Below are 22,749 nucleotides of genomic sequence, written 5' to 3' on the forward strand. Positions count from 1 at the left end.
CAGACCATCATTTTTCATCACAATTCTTCTTTCAACCAGTGCATTGTCATATTGTCTTTAGCCAGTAATTCCATTCACATTCATTTTAACAAGTATCTTCCAAAATGGTAATGTACTGAATGCTCAGATGAAGATCAGATGGGTCAGATTGAATTCCCATTACTTTTCAGATCATCTAAGACTGCTAAAGGGGTTTACATTGGCATGTCTCATAGTTAGGAGTCTTAAAATGGTTATTTGGCAAAGCTAGTATGATTTATGTTCATATTACAAACACCATGATGATAGGAAAACTTCTGAATAGATATGTGATCATCTAAGGAGACATCTCTAAAGCAATAAATGTTTTCAACGCTTAAATATCCATGTTGTTATCATAACCAAGCAAAATTGTGGAGAAACCCAAGCACTTAAGATAGGAATACAACTAATGTCAAGTATTCTGATTTTATGGAAAAGAGGCCTCATCAAAAAACAAAACAATTTCTTTCTTTCATAAGACTGATGAATGAAATTATATATACTTAATATATACACTTGAAAAGGATTTTACATGCCCATTACACTGTGATTGATGCCGTGAATGACCCTTCCCCCCAAAAACAGGACTTCGAGCCACGTTAGTGTAGGGTAAGATAAAAAGTAAAGGTCCTTCAATAACACAGGGCCTACAGCCCACAGGAATACAGGGTGACATGCATGTGTCTTAGTTCTTGTTTCCATGGCTTTTATAATAAGATCCCTCCAATCATTGCTTTACACATTTCTCAGTCCAGCCCCAGTCCCACCCCTGGTCCAACCCCCTGGAATTGGGTCTGGGGTCGTCAGGACCCTCTGTCTTCATCAGCTCTTCTTCCTCAGGCACACAAAGGTCTCTTGGAGTTCATCCAATTCTGGCTTTTGGGTCACTCTGACCTATGTTTATGTTTCATTCTGTAGGCCTTCTGATATCCTTCAGCTCTTTACATTGGAAAGGAGTCTAAACAAGATTAATTAACTAAAGGAATTTGAGCTCCCTGTTCTGGGACAGAGGTAGTGATAGAAAGGCATTAAACTTAAACTGTTAGAAATATTAACCCTCTAAAAATCTACAACTACTGTGTTCCTAAAATCTACAAAATGTGAAAATCAGAACAAAAACCCTTTCGGCATCATGATTAATAAATGAGCATCGTATGATAGCAATGAAGCACATAGTAAATAGGTTAAAAGTTACCATGGACAGTATATACCTTGAATCCCAGATTGCCCCTGGAGTCACCCAAAGAGATGTGCACTGTCTTCTCTGATGTGTATTATATATTGTAGCACCCAGCAAAGCCAACCAGGGGTGGCCTATCTTTTTCTGTTGTTTTTATATTTCATGGAGTGGAATGAGAGAAAGATGAAGAGAGATGAAGCAAAGTGCAAAATTGCCAGAAATCATTCTTATTTGGCAACTTTTAATACACAAAGCTTGCATATATCAGTGAGCTTGAAATACCTTTTGAAAACGCATGAACTTATTAAGCAAGCAAAGTCAGATTCATCCCGGAAATTAGAAAGTCTCTGAAACAGTGCTAGACCATCCCTGTGATTAAGTTAAAAGACAGACAGGAAGGCTAAGAACTTGGATGCAATGGCAATGTGGTTAAGATCCAGTATAAGATGCTGCTACCTTACTGAAATACCTTCAAGAACTCACAAAATCACAGAATACAGACTTGGAAGGGGCCATTCAGTCCAGCTCCTGATCCTGCACAGGTCCATTTCCAAGGGTCACGCCATGTGCCTGAGAGTATTTCCCAAATACTTCTTGAACTCTTTTAGGCTTGGTGCTGTGATCACTTCCCTGGGGAGCCTGTTCCAGTAACCAACCACCCTCTGAGTAAAGAACCTTTTTCTAATATCCAGTCTAAACCTCCCCTGACACAACTCTCAGGTTCTGTCCCTGGTCACCACTGAAGAGATCAATGCCTGTCTCTCTTCTTCCCCTTACAAGGAATTTGCAACTGCAATGAGATCTCCCCTCAGTCTCCTCTTCTCCAGGCTGAACAGGTCAAGTAATTTCAGCCACTCCTCATATGGCTTCCCCTTAAAGCCCTTCACCATCTTAATTGCCCTCCTTTGGACACTCTCTAGCAGCTTAATAATTTCCTTATATTGTGGTGCCCAAATGTCACATAATATTCAAGGTGAGGCCACCCCAGTGCAGAGCAGAGTGGGACAATCCCCTCCCTTAACCGGCTGGTGATGCTGTGCCTGATGCCCCCCAGGACATGGTTGGCCCTCCTGGCTGCCAGGGCACTGCTGGCTCATATTCATATTGCCATCAACCAGGACCTCCAGGTCCCTTTCCATGGAACTGCATTCCAGCATCTCATTCCCCAGTCTGTATGAACATCCAGGGTTGTCCCATCTCAGGTGCAGAATCTGGCACTATCTAGAAAAATAGTAGAATCTAGAAAAAGTTGCTGAAAATTCAGCACTATAGAAAAAACACAGAATACCTTGAGGGTTATAGAAAACACCTTTCAGTGAGAGAAAAATAGATTCATCCAATTTTATCAAATACATGAAGCTACAAGATGATTACAGAATAAATGTGAATTTACAGGGAGGAAACACCAAGTGCTAAGGCTATTTAATCTTAGCAGGAGAGAGCAAAGCAGAAACTCGTGGCTTGAAGTTGAATACCCAGAAACTTGTGTAAAAGCTAAGGTACAATATTTAAGTAATGAGAATGTTCAATCTTTGCATTTTTTTTTCTATTACTGGCAAAAAGCTTCAATATAGATTTGATCTATTTTCAAAAGATGTGACTTTGAAAAACAATGTGAAATGCAATGACCTGTTATGAGCAACTAGATGATCTAGCAATTTTGGCCTTACATTTATGCATGGCAAACAAATGACAACATAATCTCTCTATCATCTGTCAGACATGCTCTGTATTTCTTAGACTTTATCAGTAAAGATTATACAATTTTTTTTTTTGTATTTAAGAAACTGTTAGTCTCACTTTCATCTTTCTTTGGCAGTAGAATAAATCTTCTAATATTAGGAGTATAACTGTATCTAAAGAAGACTGAAACAATCATTAACACATTGTAGAAATGCAATAATTATACACAAATTGCTTTTCACACATAATATGACAAATGCAAGGTCTGATATTTCAGCAATGACATGACTGATAGACAGTCCTGAACAAATTCCATTTCCTTTCCAATGAGCTGCCCTACCAATGGTATACAGCTCCCATTTCAATGCTGATGAATCATGAAACACTGCATTTTAATCCTGTCACTGGTACCAAATACTGCTTGACCTGGGCTTCAGGCCATATTGAAAGAAATTCAGCATTTTTGGAGGAAGCAGAAAAATGAAATATTTCTTTAGCAAGATATTTATTTCCCCTAGTTTTTAAAGAGAAAGTAGATCTGGAAACTAATCATTAACTAACTTAGAATGTTAAAAGAAATACCAGCAGAACTTTATGGGCAAAGTAGAGTAACAGAAATAGGTATCAGATGGATATTACAACCACATCATCATGTAAGGTATATGACAAACTAAAGAAAATATGTATTTAGACATTAAAAGAAAGCCAGTGGAAAAACCTGAAGCGCAAATGAGCAAATGAAGTAAAGAATGAATTCAACATTTAGACTAGACTAGGCTAGACCAGACTAGAATAAAGTACCTTCAGCTGGAAGGGACCTACATCACCTTGTCCAACTGGCTGACCAAAAGTTAAAGCATCATCCAAACGCCTCTTAAACACTGACAGGCTTGAGGCTTTGACCATACTCTAGGAAGCCTGTTCCAATGTCTGACCACCCTCTCAGTAAAGAAATGCTCCCTGATGTCAAGTCTAAACTTTCTCTGGGACAGCTTTGAGTCATTCCCATGAAACCCGTCACTGGATACCAGGGCAAGAGACTAACACATCTATCTCCGGTTCCCCTCCCCAGAAAGCTCTAGACATCAGTGAGATCACCCCCCCAGACTCCACATCTCCAAACCAGACAAGTGCAAAGTCCTCAGATGCTCCTTACAGGACATTCTTTCCATCCCATTCACCAGATTTGTTGCTGGACATTGAGATGGTGGAGCATTTCCAGTGAAGGGCAATGCAACTGGTGAAGGGTCTGGAGTCCAAGTCCTATAAGTAGTGGCTGAGGGAGCTGGGGCGTTTTAGCCTGGAGAAAAGGAGACTCAGGGCAGACCTTGTCACTGCCTACAAATACCTGAAAGGAGGATTTAGCCTGGTGAAGTTTGGTCTCTTCTCCCAAGTAACAAGCCAAAGGACATAAGGACATGACCTCAAGTTGCACCAGTGGAAGTTTAGACAGATTAGGAAAGGGTTGTCAAACATTGGACCCGGCTGCCCAAGAAGTAGTTGAGTCACCATCCCTGGAGGTTATTTAAAAGATGTTGTCACATGAAAGGGAGGAGGGAGACAGAAATACAAAGATTTCTAGTCTTAACTGTATTAATTAAGTTATTAGCTATAAGCACTTCCAGACAATCAGATCCTTATGTACCCCAACATAGTCTGTCTTTTAACTGACAGCACACAGGTTGGAAGGGGTTCTGACCTCTGATGTGAAGCCACACTTCAGCCAGGGAGAAAATTATTAGCAATAAGCGCCTCCAGAAAAATTAGAGCCTTAATGAACCCAGCACTACCTGCCGGACCAGGACAGAGCACAGGCTGAAAGGTATTCTAACCCCTAATGTGAGGACCACACTTAATAGCAACAAGAGAAAGAACCTTTCTCATGATAGCTCCCGAAATAACATTTAGTAATACAAATATGTGACAATAACTAATATGGGTTACTTAGTCGATGATAACATTTAGCTGCAGGATTGTACAAAATACCCCCAAAAAACATCAGCACAACACACATTTCAAGGACCATTCCAGCAGAAAATCACTCCCATAGCAAACTTAACTAACAGAAGATTACTAAACAGAAAACACGACAGAATTCTGTAAGAATTCTGTGGCTTACCCCTGCAATATTGATGGGATGGGGGAGACAGGGTAGCTTTCAGGTTGCCCTCCCAGAGGTGGAAAGCTTTTCTCCCCAAGCTGCAGTTAAACTGCACTTCTTTTATATCTTTTTTTTATTTCTCCAGGTGTTTGTGTGACCAACAGTCAATCTATTGGGGGGGGGGGTGGGTGATGCAGATGCCCTGAGGTGAGGTGGGCTCTTGAAGATATCGCAAAAGAAGGCTGTGCAATCAATGTCTTAACACTCCATCTTTTGTTAATCTTATCAGTTTGAAAGCCCTTTGTCCTCTGCTTGGAGCATCTTTCCAGGGGGGCTGAGGCATTTCCCTCAACCCATCAGGCCTTATCAGCTCATCACCCCACAGATGTGTAGATGGGGCACTTAGGCACATGGTTTAGTGGCTGATTCAGTAGTGCTACGGTAACAGCTGGACTCCACGATCTTCAAAGTATTTTCAAACCTAAACAATTCACGGTTCTATGAAAAAATTACATATATTGTGTGATTTATTACAGAAATGGGATGGATATTCATACAAGGAAAAAAGCAACAGATTTTGATGGAGTTCACTGCTGAGTGGGATGGCAGACAAACAACACAAAGAACTGCAATGCTAATCTTCTCAAAAATCCTTAGGTTAGTTATCAACACTACTTACAAGGGTACATAATGTTTGGATGATAATGACATCAACAATTATTTTACAAAGTCACTCTAGGAAGCATGGACTAGTTGTAGCAAGCCCTTGGCACTGGTTGGAGGTCTTCAGGACTCACATTCAAGGAATATTTTATACCAAATATTAATCCTCCTCAAAAAAGCATACATGCATCAAGCTTGTACAGAAGCAGATTAAAATACATTAAAACACTCAACATATTGATGTTATTTTATGTTTCTCATGAAAATGACTCAATTAAATGCTTTATAATGGGAAAATTAAAGATTACTTTACTTTTTCTAAAGGTAATTTCTTTCCCTGACAGGTTCACATACATAAAGATTAGCAGGGTCTACACCACAGGCATATAGCAAATTTAAGAACTAAAATTACTTTTAGGGGAAAATTAAAAGAAAGGGGATAATGGAAGAAAGAAAGAGAGAAAGAAAGGAAAAGAGGAAGGAAAGACTCCACAGTGGCCAGCTGAGAAGTGATGGGAGTTTTCAGGCAAGAGTCCTCCCCTAGAAGGTGTCCAGTAACTTGGTTGAAAGTTTACAGAGCTGGAAAACCAGAATACAAAAATGGAAAGAGAAGACCCTTAGTACTACAAAGGGTGAGGGACCAAAGGTAATGTGCAACATCACTGATACATGCCAACATTAAATTATAGGGGAAAAAAATCTGAGTAAGTGTAGGAGTAGCAGAATTTGAACTCAGTAAAGATTCTTGGTTTCATCAATTAATTCAACAATCTCAGTCTTTGGGGAAAATGTGTCTTTTCATTTGGCTTCTTGTGTGCTAATCAGTTCCTAATTATTCAAACATATTGAATAACATATTGACCTGCTCTTACTGTTTGTGCCACAGAGATTAATGAATGACATTCTGAAGAACACAATATCACACTTGGAGAGCAAGGGATTCATGTATTATTCATTCCACATAAACATATACTGTTACTCTCTTTTTGATCTAGCCCAGATTTTGTGACTTGCAGGTTGTTTGTGTGAGAAGATGCTGACAATGCAATCTTGTTTATTTACATCAACTTTAAAAAAATAGAAAATACTTTTTCTGGGATCAGAGAACAAAATAAGTCTCTTAGTTTTCAGCTCTGCTTTGGAATTCTCAATCCCAAAAGCTTCTTTTCTGAGGACCACATTCCCAAGAGTGGTTCAGGCTATGCCTGGTACTTCCTTGGTAGCTCCTCTCTTTTCTTCTGTGAGTTTTCTACCTTAAACAACACAACAGCAAAAAAAAATCTCACAAGCTTTTCATCTGCTTTTCTTTCATACCCAGAAGTATATACCCAGGTTTGGGACTGAGGCTTCAGTCTACTTCTTTGAAGAACTAACTGCTTTCTTTTTTCCCCTGTGGTTGTGCTCCTCTGCCTTAATGCAGAAGCAACACATTTTGGAGGAGGTGAGGGGCTTGAGAGGTGAAAGCACAGAACATAAAAAGGAAAATGTTGTGTAGGCAGAGTAGGGAAGAGGACAGAAGAAGTCATTGTACATAAACAAAGGAAAAACACATGCCTCAGGAAAAAACAGAAAAGAAAGAAAATATAGTTGAAGAGAGAAAACTGAAACTGGAGATTCTTTTGAGCACTTAGCCATATTCACAAGTCTTTTTCTCCCCTGGTACCCACAACCAAGTTCAGTAACCTTCTGGAAGACAATGCCTTTCAATATACCACACTGAAAAAATTACTCCTAGTTTTGTTTGTAATGCAATGCTGAGAAAAAGGGGAAGAATAGTCTGAATTTTTTTCTTTGTTCAGCTGAAGATAGAATCACTTTTCTGTCTTCTGCTAGTCTTTTCCTAAGGTAACCTAATTTTTCCTGATCAGAGATCAAGTGATTTATTCTGGTTTCTGCCAAATGTCATGGCAGCCAACAGTCTGTCAGAGCCTACCTTCACATCTTCCATGCTCTGCTATTCCTGTGAGGGTAGCTGGGACAGGTGCTTGGAGAAGGATATTTCAACTTTGTGGAAGGAAAAGGTTGGGATCCTAAGGTCACATTTTTTGTGCTGCTTTAATGGTTTCATACCAAACAGGAATCAATCTTCAGAATTACAATGGCTGAGTTCTTTGTCTGACACACTGATCTGGACAGGAGTGAGAAAAGTAAGAACTAGTCGAGCATTTTAAACCAAGGTTTGTAAAAAAAAGAAGCATAGTTTTTCTGCTGATGTAATTAAAAAAAGAACATTATGTGGAAATGAAAATGAAAACTAACCCTGTACACAAAAGCAAAACCCAAAATACCTGTCTGTCCTTTATTCTCATAGAGCCTGTTTCAACTGGGTGGATACTTAAATTTGGTGCATGTCCTCTCCTGACGTCTACTCTAAAAGTGCAGTTACTCTGGTTCTTCTGCGCACAGTAAAAGTGCAGTAACAGCTTTCAAAGTCTGCCGGGTAATAATATTGTGCCAAGAGACATGTAACTGTTATGGGTTCACCTAGGTGGGCCTAACTTTAGGTTTTAAAGTTCAGACTAGGCCTGAAGCTGTCAGATGACTTGAGCTGGGCTGAGCTAACAGTTGACTTCTTCTAGCCAGTAATTTTGTATTCCATACCACATTACAACATCATCTCCAGGGAAGTAGGAACCAGTGTGGGAGTGGTTAAGGCAGTCGCTTCTTAACCTTCCTCTTGGGAGGACGCACGATGCTGTCCTGGGGGGATGGGGAGGACGAGGCCCACCACTGGCTCACCAGTTATCTCAGAGAAGTAAAATGTGTTGTTCTGGTTCTCTCCTTTCTGCTTGGGTTTGTCTTCCTGGGGACTAAGTCTTTTAAAGCAATTCGTTGTTAAGATAGTAAAATTTGTGTGTTCCTTAAGAAGTGGGGAATTGTTTCTTGTGGTTTCTAACTTGTGTGCATGTGATTGTACTCTTCTTTTAATTTTCTCTTTCTTTCTGTAAAAATACATGTGGTGGTAGTATAAACGTAGTTTGACGTTTGGTTTTTTTCCCTCTCCTCCTTCTTCCTTTCTTTAGTGGGCAGAAAGAGGCTTTTCTCTCTGTACTTGGGGGGGGGTTGGCAGTTTGCTAGCTCAAACCAAGACACTGGTATAAACACTGATATCAAAGAGCATTTGTAGCACCTTGGTATATAAAGCATTGATTCAAGTACGTTTCACAATTTAGATGTTTAATATTGAATTGTATGTATTTAGAGAATTTAATATTTTGTAAGGGAAAAAGCCCCTATCAACTATTGTCTTACTCAAAACTTTGGACTTTCCAATAATAGATACATCCCTTTATGTGTTTTATCACTTTACCACATGAACAGTGATAGCACAGTTTAAAAATTCCTCTCCAAAGAAGAGATTCCATTCCTTACTATGGATTTTCCAATCCATAGTTTTGAATATCTTTAGATAGTCTGCACCGTACAGTCAAACTCCTTACAGGAATAGGTGTATAAAATATTCTTTACAGGAACATGTCACTTGCTGCATCAGGGGCCATATGCTTGCTTACTTCATAGGAGCACAAATGCGCTATTTTAATTCTCTCCTTACTGCTTTCACCTAAAGAACAACATTTTCCCTTCTGGTCCCCGACTAAACATGTGCCTAGAGTTACTATAATCCAAGTAGAAGTAAAAGCCAGGAGGAAGATGACGATGTGTCCAAGGGAAAACATGGAGGAGGTGGTTCTTGCACTCTGCTGCTAAGAGTAGCATGAGTGGGGGCCCGTAACAAATCCTTTACACAAATGAATGCAGTATGGGAAGCCTCAAGAGGACTTACAAGATCTTGGGATATCCGTAGAGAAGTGGTATCACTGCGGTAGAGAAATGTGGTGGAACAGCTTACATAATTAAGTGCTTGTCCAAATTTTTTACAACAGAAGACAGACCGACATGGGTGGCATTGTGGTTTGTATCTTTTACATATCACCTGATCAGAGATCTCAAGATGAAAGCTTCTTTAGACACAACACTTTCACCTGCCCTGGTACACTTGTGGACTTCAGCCACCCAGATATTTGCTGGGTGCAAGTGATCTGATGCAAGTGATCTGGGACATTTCTGGGTTGTGTTGACAAAAAAGTTGAATTCCTCCTGATGAAGGAGGTCAACTGACTAGAGAAATGCTTTGCTAGACCTACTACTCCCACATAGCTAAGAACTGGCCAAGACATGAAGGTCAAAGGCAGCCTTCGCAGCAGTGACCTTAAGATTTTGGGACTTTAAAATGTTGAGAAAAGTGAGCAAGACAAATAATAGAATCACAACCCTAGACTAAAGAAAGTGAATTTCAGCTTGTCAGGAATCTGCTTGGCAGGATCCCACGAGAGACATTTTGAAAGAAAAACTGAAAACCTGGGGAAGCAGCTACTTGCTTTTTGAAATGCTTATACACTTATGCAACTTATTCTGTGCAATGTTCTTTCACTATGCAATACTTTCTTTATAGTGGTAATAGTACAGATTAAAGAGAGAATCATTAATCACTGTATACTGAGCTCTTCAAAAATGTGAGCTGAAATTAGAAGACTATGCTAAAGTCTAAATATGAAGACTAAGTGGTGGTGGTGAACATTTGCATAAGATATGTCATATATGCAATATAGACAATATGGATTACATAATACATATATTTCTTCTAATGAACATCTAATATATGTAAAAAACTTTTAAAAGTTTATTGCATCATCGTTGGGCCATATCCACATATACAACAACCATGTACACCAAAGCAGGAAGTGTGTTAGGAAATAAGACATCCATAAATTTGCATCAAACTGAATCTAGGGGGGTCAAAATTTTTGAAATTCGATCCCTTGTAATGTACAGATTTAGAAACATAACCTCAAATTAACAAATCTTGGCAGAGGGAAGGACAGGACAGGATATACAGAAGTCAGAAGATTAAGCAAGGAATGTTACCTCTCTAGGTTTGTTTTATACAGTAGAGGGAGAATATTTTCTCTAGAAGGCATGTCATAGCAAACAGAACTAGGCTGCTACTCTGAAGTATTTGATAAGGGGATCTCTCCCAAGTACTGAGGAAGTCTAGAGAAATTAGCCTTCTGTGCCTGAAGCTAGTCATTGTAAATACGTCTCGTTGTCCTGCTATATTTTTATTAAAAAGTAGATCAAATAATTTGACTATCATAAAAATATTGCAAAGGTACTTGTGTAGATAAGGAAGGTTTCTCTGATGTAAATTTGAACGTTGAACTTCAAGAGATGCATGATGATATTAAAATAAGTCAGAAAGGACCTCGGTGGTTGGAAAGAAAGCTAAAAGCAGAATATGGATTTATCTTACCTCCATTTCTCTCTGACCATTAGTTGGAATCCTGAACTAATAAATAAAGGAAAAAAGATGAATGCTAATATTTAAATATTAACTTTTTTACTTTAAAAAAGTAGACTCTCCTTTCCATACCTTTTTCTACTATTTAATCATTCCATTTGTGCAGGGAACAGCATCTAGGATGAACTCATTCTAAGATACTTAAGAAGGAAAGAAATACACAATTAAAATTTGCTTGAGTACAAACTGCAGGATCAGATTCTATGTAAGTCAGAACTTAAAGCAGAAAAAAAATTCTGCTGGATTGAAGACAAGTTGAGAAATGTTTAATGAAACTTGTTTACACAGCACTATTATAAAAATATAGATGTTATGCATGTGCATCCTAAGCACGTCACATCACCAGTCTAAAACACTTTATATCACCCTTTAGATGACAGTTTGAAGACAATTTTTCGCTTACTCTGTTGAATTTTTTTCTTATTTACATGCTTTGAATATGTACAAGGTTTCCTTTGAAAGAGGTGATGCATTTCCCTCTGTGCTTTCCATATTAGGAAAGGTATTTTGGATACGTATCTGTTTTATCTTTATTTGAAAGGATTTCACAAATAGATTGTTTTATACTTTTCTTCATGATCAAAAGAGAAAAAGACCTGGATAAGGCATGATCAAAAGAAATTTAAAAACAATCCCATAATACTTCATTTGAGAATAAATAAATAAATAAATGCAAGTCAGATAAGACTGAACAGACGGCAAATAAAAACAACATATAAATAACAATTAACTTATGACTGTGCTTAAGACCTTTCATGTAGTGCAAAGAATCTACAAAGATAAAAACAGTAGCAAACAGTGGGTTTACTCTTTCTATGAAAATAAAAGCTTTCTGCTTAGAATTGAAAAGATATTTGGTAAAGATGTCTTGTTTCTTGCAATATATATCTATTACAGCTTGATACGCAGAACAATTTTGAGAAAGGAAAACTAACAGAATGGCAGCATCCATGTGGTAGAAATGTCTTTGGATTCAAAATATAAAGGGGAAAAAATGTTGCAATGTCAGTATATTTAGAGTAACATTTTGTACAAAAATATTGATATTAAAATATTATTAAGTGTTTAAGCTCAGCAATTGATTCAGTATTGAATACTATTTCAAAGACTGTGCCTTTGGGATGTATGACAGTGCAGAAGATTTCCAATCTGTAAAGATTTAGGGATACCTTTTCAGTGGGTGATTGTACAGCACTCCATCAAATTTGTAAGTCAGAAAAGTTTATTATGCCTATTATGCATGCCCTAAGGCAATTATAAGGCTTCGAATATTCAGGAATTTATCACTGGAATAGGCCAACTATTAAGTAAATCAACATGAGGTAACAAACTCAATGGCCAGTATTTACTTACTATTTTAAATAATCTCTAATGTGCCCTAGATAATTATCATATTACGACATGTAATTTACCCAATATCAAATAGAGGATCACTTACTCATATAAGTGGTGAAATTAAAAGCTTGGGGAGAAAAATCTCTATTGATTCTGTCTAAAATCAATGGAGCAAATAAAGTTCTCAAGTGAAAAAAGATTAAGCAGTTTAATTAGGGTCCAAATCTGAATCATTCATAAATGGAACCTTCCAATCAGCTATAACAAAAGTTTAGAAAAACTTGGGAAACATAAGTGCTAAGAACATTCTCCTCTGACAGTATAAAATTGGAACTATGGCTGGTGGATGGTTATTACACCTTAGGGTGCAAAACTTTAATTATCATTAGGTTTGAAAAAGAGAGGGAAAAAGCACATATGTTATATCCAGATGGATTAAAGTGGAATGGAAAGTAAATAGTTACTCACACCTTCTAGTCCTGAGCTTCAAAATAAGAACTGGGAAATGCATTTCCTAGGCTGTCCCAAGTGATTTACAGATTTATCATTATTATCTAATATTAGTATTACCACAGAACCCTGAAGGTATGTTTGATTGTTCAAGAGTGTTCAACATCTTCGCAGTTTAAAGGCAAGTAAGGCAGGTAACATTCAGTTAACATAATGCTAAATTACTTATCTACATTTGGCAATTTTTTCTTGCATTTTTAGAGATAAGAACAGTGGATTCGCTTGTTATTCAGCTTCCCTAGTACTCTGCACTTTGCTGGATATAATCTTGCAAAATCTTATCAGTTTCAACTGAAATTTCCTTGGAAAAGTCTTTGTCAAGTTGATTCAGCTCCTCCTGAGGGCAAATACAGGGTAAATTATACTGTGAAACTCAAGGGAAAAGTATTTTGGGGACTTTTTGCTCTGTAAAGATCTGGTACTCAAATGCTTTCACTAAAGTCACATTTCTAAAATGTGCCTTATACAACTTCATGCAAATGTATCTAAAGATGTTCACCTTGGAAAACTTAGGATGTTGCCATTTATACATGCTCTGTAGAAACTTCAGATTTTAACAGCTTTGGGTTGGGTGAGCGTGCTTCAGCCAGTTCAGACTAATGCTTTCTATGCAGGTGATAGTTTGGGTGGCTGTGGGACATGAGGAGTCCAGGATCAAATTCTGTACATCTGTATGTAGAGCATGAGTGCTCTCCCTTGCATTCACTGAGCACTGAGGAACTGTGGGCATTCAAAACAGGAAAAGAAACAAGCTGAACCTAAATGGGTATGAGAGTGTGAATAAGGACCAAAAAAAAAAAAAACACCTGAGGGAAGGCAGTACAAAATTGAAACTAGAAGTGCTGTGGGTAACAACAGTCGCACAACAGTAGAAACCAGAAAGGGAAATCTCAACTGGTTGGGCAAAACCACAGCAAGACAGAGAGAAAAACAAGCCAGGAAACAGGATACAAGTAGAAAGAACTAAAGGGGGTTAGTGAGCAAAATTAGCTGTCAAAGCATTGGGGCATTGAGTTTGGGAAACCACAAGTGGTGAGGCAGTGGGAGCGATCTCAGGAAGAGTGTAGTACTAGAGGGAACCATGGCAAGGCATTTACTGTGCCATGGCTAAAGGAATGCAGGCAGAGGAAGAGCAGGAAGATTAATGAGAAGTAAAGACAGGCCAGAGACTAAGCAAAGAATTGGGGAAAAAGAGAGGATCTGACTGCGCCAGAAGATTCCAAGTGGGATAGATTGTATGGCAAAGTCTGAAGTGAGGAGAATAGCTGGATATTGTCCTTGTGCATCCTAGCACCATGGAAAAGGCAGATGAAGTATTTTGCATAAAACCTACCTAGTCAGTAGAAAAGTCTCTTAGTTATTCAATAAATTACTTAATGAAGATGTCATTTGGCCAGCAGGTAATGCAGTCAAGCATTGAGAGAAAGAATGGCCATTCTTTATGTGGTAATTTCAAAGCTCTAAGCACTGAGAGACTCATATGCTCATATTTTCAATTTGTAAATAAATACTGGACCCCAATACCAAGATGGTGGTCTACAAAATTAAAGTTCACCTTATTCTCTACATCTGGCAGTGAAAAATGACCAGGATGGCTAGAAGAACTTGACGTACTACTTAATCACAAATTACTAAAAGCCATTACTCTGAGGTCGCTAAGGAAAAGATTTTAATTTGAGTTTGATAGGTTTATGGACATGATTACTTTGACATGATCATCAGTAAAAAGAGGAAACAGCCTTAGCAGCAGCTTAAAATATTCTGCACCTTCTGCTTTTAGTAAAATTATACAGAGCTACACTTTTCCATTGAAAAATAACACACCGCTCAAGCTCATGCAGCAATTCAGTAGCAGTCTGTCATTTTTGTGTTTTATACTGGGGATGTATTTATCTTTCAGCATGATACAAAACAAGTTCTACAGAACTGTTCACATTAAAGGATGCCAGAGCATAAAAGTGGCAATGCTGGTTCACATAACAAGAATATAAATAGATAAAATGTATGATATTTCAAAGTATTTTCAGTAGCTTTAAATTTTACCTTTGGTATATAAGTAAGTGGTAAAACATGAAGAAGATAAGGCAATTTTTAGTGCTATAAAATTTATGCAAACTAAATTATTTTCATATATACAAGTGACAGGAGGGAGAGGCAATACCTCACAGATCAAATACATTACCATAATTTTCTACATGCCCTAAGATATCTACACTGACATAGTAATTTCCATTCACTTGGAAAAAAAATGAGAACTGTAGAACTGTTTTGCAAATTTCTCTTTAAGATTTCCTTCAAAAGACTTCATTAGTTTTTCTACTATGTAAAAGAAAATGGAGGTTTTGCATTACTAAGAAATAACATCAGTCTCTGGCCATCTCTATTGGTTTACATCAGTCTGTTTAAATATCCTGGCTTATAGGTTTTCATGTAGGCTGTTAATCTTGCCACTAAATAGCAGACCAAGAAAAAATTGAGAAAGTAAACACAAACTTCCAAATCATAATGTGGACTACATATAGCAAGTAATCAGGAGCCCTTAAATGATCAGATAACAGAAAAAAAATTTGTTCTCTCACCTAATAGTGTCCTAGCAGTTTAGGAGATGCTTGAAGTTACGTAATTTTAAATTGCATCTCCAGTTGTCAAGTTAATGGCATCCTTTTGAATATGGCATTTTACTTAAAGATAGTTTAGCTTTTGGTCTTCATTCAGCTATTGTCACTATTCTAGGGTTTTACCCTTCTTTGTGGCTGCCACTGCAACAAGGGTTGTTTTTAAAAAGTAACATAATTAATTTGCTAAAATGTCTTGAGTAAATATTTTTTAAATATTTGAATGCATTTTTAAAATGAATGCTATTGCATATATTTTCTGAATTACATTTAGGTTACAAAACATATATGTGTGGATAATTACCCTGCTAAGCACTCAATTTACAGTAAGAAAAGGCTGTAATGTTTTGAAAAGCAATTGTTCTATCTTTGCTAAATTACAACCTTAATTGTAACTCTGCAAGTGTTCCTAGGCATCTGTAACAAACATTATGAACAGAATAATACTGATTAGATTTTTTTTCTAGAGATCATATCTTCTTTCTCTAATTCATCTGTCTTGCAGCCCTGACAATTTCCAAAGCAGAGGAGCACCATCTAGTTGTTTCTACATCATAGCTGCTGCCCTTTTCTTTAAAGTATGCACTGGTTTTGACAGTACACCTTTCAAACATTTTTATTTATAATAAGATGTTAAATAATCATAATTGCTTTAGGTACATTTAAGCAGCAATTCCCTTTTTACTGTTTAATATCTATATGAATGCAAGAAGATAACCAGTGAAGAATTTAGCATATTTTATTTGCTTGGCTCTATAGTGTGTGTTTGCAAGTAGGTTTTGGTGGCTAGACAGAGTTTACTTCAGCATTATACATCAGCAGGAATGATCTCAGGAATTCCTTTGCCCTGTTCTCAGAGATATGAGTGAGACCTCCTGCACAGTCAGTTCATCACAGTCCTCAGCAAAGAGGAAAGTAGCAGATCTGTAAGATACAGCTTGCTAGTGTAGGATACACATCAGGCTCTTTGGCCTTTTCTAAAGCAAACTCACCTATCACTCAGGCATGTTTAGTTTTTTCATTTTTAACTGTAGTATTTTTTTACAGCGCTTGGGGGGAACAAAATCAGGATTTTTTTGTCCCAATTTCAGCAGCTTTCCCCTTGTAGAATAGAGGAGAGATATTTTATGCAGACTGCAAGAAATTGCAGAGTCAGGATCTTTGTTGTAATCAGCTCACCTGCAAACTAATACTGCAGAGAATCCAGTAAAAATTTAAAATGGATAATTTTACCTATGAATTCTACTATTTGTCAGCATGTTTCCATGTAGTATAATGCATTAGCAACCAAAAGAAAATAAGTACTTGGCAAAAACTTAAGACCTAAAGAGACCTTTATAAGCCTGCCTATAAAAGAACCTGGCAGGAGAACTAAGAAGGCCATTGTATCATTTTTACAGTTTCCCAAGTGAAAATTATCTTCATACTTAAAAACTTCCTAAGGCTGAATATCCAAAGGCACTTGGAGACCTACATTATATTCTAGACATCAATTTAATAAATCCAGAATGACTGTAATACACAGAAGAAAAACTATCTTGTAACAGGTCTATTTCTTTGCTCTTGGCTGTTAAAAACAAACAAAAAAAAATAAAAGTTGCAAACTAAACAGGCTCAATCATTGGACTGGGATGAATAAAATCCCCTATTCTTGGAGACAGTAAAATACAAGTAAACCAAAGGTGGAAAACTCTGCACAGGTCTATAGACGTAATGAGGGAGTTGCTATGGGACAGCAAGGAAAAGCACAAAGACAAACAACACTCTAACTCATTCAAGGTAGAAGTTTGTCCTAACCTGTTGCATAATTCACTTTTAAAAGTTGGTATCCTGGGAAACAGATTGATGCTATAAATTCAATTCTTTGAATGAACTGTTAGGAGTAGCTTTCCATGATTTCTAACAAGGTCTGATTTAATATAAAATGACCTAAAGCATTGTAACATTAGAAAATAAAATTTAAAGTTAAAATAATCAAAATACATTTTCATGAACTAGTGCTAATGGTAGTGATTTGTTGGCTTTTTTTCTCCAGAAACCAGTAAATTAGAGAAACTGCAGAGACTGACAGAAAAAAACCAGCAAGATGGCATCTCCTTTTCTATTTGGATCCTGGAACTCTCCTGAACTTTCGTAATCTAGATCCTGAAGATTATCCTAACCTGTCAGATAAGTACAAATAAAATAAATAAATAAAGCAAATAAAATAAACACAAATATAAAAGAATTGGTAATTTCACATTTAGAAATGTGAATTTAGAAAAGTTAAAAAACCCAATACACTCCATAGAACTGTATTAGAACCACTGTGCCAATACCTACTGTGCTTCTTAAAGCAAAGTCTGGCAACCCTAAACTAGTTTTAAAAAGCCAGAAAAATAAACAGAGGGAATACTTCAATATCTGTATCAGTCTGACACCCTCACTGGAAGTGAAACTGTGTCAGAATATTAAAACAAAGTCACTGGCAAATCTCCAAGATAACAGCTGTAACATGTCCCGCAAAGTCATACATCATAATAAACAATCTCTATAGAAACAGAGACCATCTAAATGACACCAAAAATGGTTAAGATTCTCTGCTTCTTGGGAAGATCTAGAATGTTAGCCAACACTTGGCTAGGTTGCCCTGGATGATCAGCCCCAGCCATGGTGCTCCAGATCACTATGTGCTTTCTGCATCCAATAAGTCCTGACTTAATCCTATTGAGTAGGGTGTCCTTTTACAAGCAATCTCTTTCACAGACATCTGCAAGATACAGAAAGGCCTTCCTATTGCTTTGTCAATCCTTTTTTGTCTATTGCTCATAAAATAGTTGATTCACTTTACTGGCCCAGATGCTCCTGCCTTTCACCAGCCACACTGACCACATTGTGTCAGTATGGAAAAAAAGAGGTAATTTATGAGACTGGGGAAAGTTGAGAAAGGATCTGAGCCCCAGGAGACCTTTGTCTAGAGAAAAGCAAAATCCAGCATAGTAATGTCCCATTTTATTTCACTCCGAGTCTATTTATAGTGAAAAAATTATCCCATGCATACCCAATGGGGTGTTAATTGGGTATCTAATGTCAAGTTGAGGAATGAATATCAACCTTGTTGTAAGCAAGAAAAGACTACAGTACAGATATCTCAAGGACTCGTAAATGCCACAAATACTAGAAAAACATTCAAGCCCACTCTGTGAGCCTAGGTTCATTCCAGGGTTGTATTTGTTTTGAGAACTGCCACTTCAGAAAAACTATGACAGAAGAGTCATAGTGTTGAGCGATGCCTAGGGCTACAATTTTCTACCTAAACTATGGATACACTCACCACAAGTGTCTCACTTTTTTTTCATATGATGCAGACTGCTGCAAGCTGCTGTTTTCTCTTGAGTCCACAGAAACAGACTGGCCAAGGAGAATGAATGCTCTCGAACTGACCTCCTCACTCCCACACCTTCCTCTTCTAATGCCCCAGTCAGCTGCTGGCTGAGAACCAACGGGCAGGTATCTGCAGATACTGGCATTTCTGCAGCTGCTGTTCCTGGTCCAAAATTAAGTTTCCACTCTATTTTTCCCCCATTTGTTTATCAAGAGGGAAAACGTTGGACAATGGTGAGGTCAAAAGAGCAGTAAGGGCTGTGTTATGATAGTGTGTCAAAGGAAAGTACACTCAGCATTCTGGCAATAGGGGATAGTGTACTTTGTTAGGGAGTAACACTAATATTTGTAGTTGATTTCTGAGTTTGGGTGGCTTTTTTTTTTTAATGATCTGTACAAATCTCTGTTTCCTTACTTATGACTTACCTATTTGTTTCAGGAGAGATTCAGTTTAGACCCAGGGTATACATTCCAGTGAGCAGAGACTGACCTCTTTTCAGGTGAGAGAGAGAAGTGGTGTTGCTGGTGGGCAAGAAGCATCCAGGACATCGTTGCTGGTTCCTGGTATTACCAGCACATGCAATTTAACACTTTTCATTTCCAGTACTAAGGAAAGTCCTACATTCCCTCCTTTGCATAATAGGGATTTAGGCCAGGCTGGATGGGGAGCTCTGAGCAACCTGATCCAGTGGAAGGTGCACTTGCCCACAGCAGAGGTTTGGAACTAGATGATCTTTAAGGTCCCTTCCAACCCAGGCCATTCTACAAGAACTCATTCAGTCACTAAGCAGTGGGTTTGCTTTGTAAATGTGGTTGGCCAATTCATAAGTGGCTGATGATTCCAGTAATGCTTTTTTTTTTTCCCTAAAGATTTTTCTTTTTTTAATGTTTGTCAAAAAGTGTAGTAGCCAACTGTCATTGTCAAATACCTGCTTCTTTCCTAACAACCTTGCCTAGACCTCAGCCATGTTCCTTCCCTGCTACTCCTCTCATTTCTCTTACGGTCTTGCTCTGTCTGCTTTCTTTGTCTCTGTTGCAAATACTGTTGATGAGAGACTAAAGCGTTCTTCTTAAAAATATGTACTACTCCATCCTGTTTACTCCATACCAGACTGACCTCCTGGTCAAATCAGCAGAACTGCACCATTTTATCACAATAAATTATAGTCTCTTGAAACAATGAAACTTGAGTTGAAATGTTTCTGCTGAGTATTACAGGACATAAGGGCACCTAGGAAAAAAGCAATGAACAAACACTAACTAATTAATTCTTCCAGCATTCCTATGCTTCGGGAAGTAGGAGGGATTAAATCAGACTAGGAAAACAAATGCCTTTCCCAACATCTTGAAAATATATGATTGCAGGTTTCTCACATTAAAAAGTAAAGATGTTTACATGAACTCCAAACTACTTTTGGCACCTGTTTATACTCACAAATGAAACCCTTTGGTCATTATCTATGAATCATTTTGGTTACCCTTGAATTTAGTAAATAATGTCTTTATCTCTGTTGGTCAGATAGCCTACTTTCAGGTCAAGACAGCAAGAGCAATGTTCCTATGATACAAAATCATGCTATGGCAAAAATTTAGAGCTGTGTTTCCTTTTTAGTTTCTAGGTGACTTCTGAAACTCAGCTGAGATCAAAAAGTGGTGTAAAAACAGTTTGAAAAAAATGAATAAACTTCTTTCCACACAGCATTTCAGTTTAATCATGTTCCTGATTTTGTAACCAGAAGCATTGATCAGCTTTGATTCATACAAAGATTATCTTCTGGTGTGGTTTTTTTTCTTGTGATGTGATGGATATAACCTAATTGTCTAAAACTCAGTATGCTTGTTTACTAGCAGAAGTTTTTTCTTCATTCTTGCTCCATCCTGCCCCCTTGCCCCCAAAGATGTACATTTCCTGTGTCCAGCAATTAAATATAACTTTTTTAGCAGTACATGCCTGGCTTCATAGTCAGGGTGTACTGATCCTGATGTTATCATCACAGACAGGTCTGGGACTAGAACATGATTTCCTTTTTCTCTCTGAGGCCAGATATTAATAAGGTCCTGAATTCTGTTCTCATACAACATAGGTTCATAGTCTAGAAAAAGCAAGGATCACCACTGAATAATACAAAGGAGAGAGGCCATGCATAAACACCACTGTCAAAAATGAGGCTGTAGTTGATAATATACCATATTTAAAAATGAAGCAGGCTTGAGAAGTTTCTCATTCTCAAGAGCTCCTTCTGCTCCCCTCTACTTTTTCTCAATCAGATTGAGCAACATTGTTCAAAAAATGAGTCTTGGAGAAGATATTACCTTTAACCTGAATACAGCCAACTATGCACCATGAATATCTGACAGCTTACAGACACTAAGAGAGGACAGAAAACAAAAATGGTATTACTGTGTGTGTATGAAAGGGATAACTTTTTAAGCCGGTTTCAGCCTCAAAGATATTTTATCATGGATATACTGTATGAAAATTGTGTGCTCAACTACTTAAGGTCTCTGCATTTAAAACCAAAGCAGGAAATTGTTATTCTTGGTGTTGTGAAATTCAAAATGCCGTTGAAACTTTTTATACTGAGAAGTATGATGAGTCTAATTAAACTGTTGGAAAGCATACATCATCTCAGTAGTATTTTCTCTATGCTTGTAATAAGACAGACACAAACCGGATCCAAAGCGCTTCCCTTACAGGAAGTGAAAAAGACACAGACTTCACTCAAAAGACACAGACCTATTGTTTTCCTGAGCTTTGCTGCTCCTGAAGTTTCTCTCTGTAAGAACACCTTGTCTCTTCCTCAGCCATAAGAGACATTAAAATCCCTTTTATAAGCCAATACATTGCTAGTAAGAACTCCTAGTTCCAACTGGAAGGCGAAGCAGATGAATTCCACATCACTGAGTATATTCCTTGAGCATGAATCCCTTTACAATCCCATTTCAGACTTTATATAGTACTTTTTATTCAAGCAAGTGCAGTGATGCAACTTTTTTCCCAGTAATATATTCAATTCCTTTTTGTCTGACACAATTTTGCTGCTATCTGCAAGTCCTACATGAGAGTGCAAAGAGCTATTTCTTTGCCCCAATGTTCTGCCATTTTTGAAAATGATAGGTGTAGGCCTCATTTTTCCAAACCAATTAACAGTTTGAGATGTTCAATACAAAATTCTCTACATGTCTTGTTTCAGAGGAAGGCAGATGGCATTTTCTAAGATTATCAGCAATTTACCAAGATAAAAGAAGTTAAAATAGGCCATGACCACAAAACGATTTTTTTTATTCAACTGTAATAATTCATGTACATATTTTGCCTCTTGTAAACATTTTCTTGAGTCAGTGAGAAAGGGTAATCAATCATTCACTTCCTTCTAGGTAAGATCAGGTACTTTTTGGCAGCTATCGAACAAGCTGCTGTGCTACAAATTAACAGATAATGACTTCTCTATAGGTCCATACCTTAACAACAAAAATGTTCTGTTTAGTAGCCTAACTGAAAGTTGGGCACCCAAAATTACCATAAAAAGTCTAATCATGGGTCTGGAGCCTACTACTCATGCCCAAAGTGTTTTTATAGCTAGCCACATCCTTGTGAGTCTCGGGCCCTAATTTCCAGTCAACAAAAACTGATGTGAAAACTTCAATTAGTTGAACAGAAATCAGTTTTGGAAATGTTATGTAGTGCTGCTGGGCTTCATGAAAGAACAGATTTTTAACTTTATTGACAGGCATATGGAAATGTAATATACATGTGGCAAATTAACATAATACAGCAAGAACAAGGTAATCCCTTAGTTCACATGGTGTCTAGCTTTGTGTTACACTGTACCAGAACTGCATTATGTGAAAGAATACAGAAAATAAAGTAGTTAGATAACCACCTCAAGATCTCATTCTTGAACTTTGTACAAAACAA

Source organism: Pithys albifrons, chromosome 2 (assembly GCF_047495875.1).
Source record: "Pithys albifrons albifrons isolate INPA30051 chromosome 2, PitAlb_v1, whole genome shotgun sequence".
NCBI lineage: Eukaryota > Metazoa > Chordata > Aves > Passeriformes > Thamnophilidae > Pithys > Pithys albifrons.